This window comes from Triticum aestivum, chromosome 4B (genome assembly GCF_018294505.1).
Source record: "Triticum aestivum cultivar Chinese Spring chromosome 4B, IWGSC CS RefSeq v2.1, whole genome shotgun sequence".
Taxonomy (NCBI): domain Eukaryota; kingdom Viridiplantae; phylum Streptophyta; class Magnoliopsida; order Poales; family Poaceae; genus Triticum; species Triticum aestivum.
Window position 1 is genome coordinate 574674541 of NC_057804.1, and position 2516 is coordinate 574677056.

Here is a 2516-nt window from a genome sequence, read left to right on the forward strand (position 1 = left end):
AAGAGTTGAAAAAAGCTGAAGCGCATTAAAAAGTATGAACCAATTGCTCGGCTCGTCGTCGGGGTTGTACATGATGGGAGTATTTTGTGTAATGAAAATGAAGCATGGCCTAACTATATGATTTTGTAGGGATAAGCTTTCTTTGGCTATGCTATTTTGATAGGACATGATTATTTGTTAGTATGCTTCGAAGTATTATTATTTTTATGTTTTATAAGCATTTATCTTGAATTATTTGGATCTGAACATTCATGCCACAATAAAGAAAATTACATTGAAAAGTATGCTAGGTAGCACTCCACATCAAAAATTCTGTTTTTATCATTTACCTACTCGAGGACGAGCAGGAATTAAGCTTGGGGATGCTTGATACATCTCCAACATATCTATAATTTTTGATTGTTCCATGCTGTTATATTACCTGTTTTGGATGTTTATGGGCTTTATTTTACACATTTATATCATTTTTGGGACTAACCTACTAACCGGAGGCCCAACCTGTATTGCTGTTTTTTTGCCCGTTTCAGTATTTCGAAGAAAAGGAATATCAAACGGAGTCCAAACGGAATGAAACCTTCGGGAGTGTGATTTTTGGAATAAACGTGATCCGGAGGACTTGGAGTGCAAGCCAAGAAGCAGCCAAGGCAGCCACGAGATAGGAGGGCGCGCCCACCCCTCCTGGGCGCGCCCCCCTGTCTCGTGGGCCCCTCAAGCGGCCACCGACGTACTTCTTCCTCCTAAATAAGCCTACATACCCCAAAAACATCCAGGGAGCCACCAAAGAAATATTTCCGCCACCGTAACCTTTTGTATCCGCAAGATCCCATCTTGGAGCCGTCGCCGGCGTTCTGCCGGAGGGGGAATCCACCACAGAGGGTTTCTACACCAACACCATAGCCCTTCCGATGAATTGTGAGTATATCTAGCCATGGGCCGGGCCGGGCCGGGCCTGAAAAATCCCATGGCAGAAAACTGAGGCCTAGGCCCTCCCAGGCCCTATCACTGGGCCTACTTTTCAAGCCCAAGCCTGGCCCATCTGGTAAAAAGCCCTAAAAAGCCCTTAGGGCTTAGGGCCGTGGGCCGGGCCTCTTCCTTGAAATGCCAATATGCCAAGCCAAGACCATCCAGGCCCTACTAGTGGGCTCAAAAGTCAGGCCCAAGCCCAGCCCATGGGCAAGCCCATCGGGCCTAGGCCCTGGATTTTAGGGCCGGGCCTGAGATGGCCAGGACTAGTTGTGAGTAGTTTACCACAGACCTTCGGGTCCATAGTTATTAGCTAGATGGTTTATTCTCTCTTTTTGGATCTCAATACAATGTTCTCCCCCTCTCTTGTGGAGATCTATTCGATGTAAACTCTTTTTGTGGTGTGTTAATCGAGATCTGATGAATTTTGGGTTTATGATCAAGTTTATCTATGAGAAATAATTGAATCTTCTCTGAATTCTTTTATGTATGATTGAGTTATGTTTGTAAGTCTCTTCGAATTATCAGTTTGGTTTGGCTGATCTTTCTTGCCATGGGAGAAGTGCTTAGCTTTGGGTTCAATCTTGCGGTGTCCTTACCCAGTGACAGAAAGGGTTGCAAGGCACATATTGTATTGTTGCCATCGAGGATAGAAAGATGGGGTTTATATCATATTGCTTGAGTTTATCCCTCTACATCATGTCATCTTTCTTAATGTGTTACTCTATTCTTATGAACTTAATACTCTAGATGCATGCTGGATAGCGGTCGATGTGTGGAGTAATAGTAGTAGATGCAGGCAGGAGTCGGTCTACTTGTCACGGACGTGATGCCTATATACATGATCATGCCTAGATAATCTCATAATTATTCGCTTTTCTATCAATTGCTCGACATTAATTTGTTCACCCACCGTAATACTTATACTATCTTGAGAGAAGCCTCTCGTGAAATCTATGGCCCCGGGTCTAGCCTTTATCATATAAGCTTACAATCTACTTTTATTTGCATCTTTATTTTCTGCATCTATATTATAAAATACCAAAAAAATATTTATCTTATCATATTATCTCTATCAGATCTCACTTTCTCAAGTGGCCGTGAAGGGATTGACAACCCCTTTATCGTGTTGGTTGTGAGTTTTTTGTTTGTTTGTGTAGGTTTGTGGGACTTGTGAGGAGCCTCCTACTGGATTGATATCTTGGTTCCCAAAAACTGAGGGAAATACTTATGCTACTGTGTTGCATCACCCTTTCCTCTTCAAGGAAAACCAATGCAAGCTCAAGACGTAGCACTGTTCATCTCCACCGTTGACCTCCTCCAGCCTCCACGGGCTACTGTTCATCCACCGTCGACTTCCTCCAGCCTCCACCTACGACTGTTCATCCACGGGCTCCTATTCATCCAGCCTCCACCGCGCGCTACTCCACCGGCTACTGTTCAACCACCCCTCTCCACGGGCTCCTGTTCAACCACCCCTCCACGGGCTACTGTTCATCCATCCCTCCATCGTCTACTGTTCATTCAGCTCTTCATGGGGTCGTTCTGTTCAT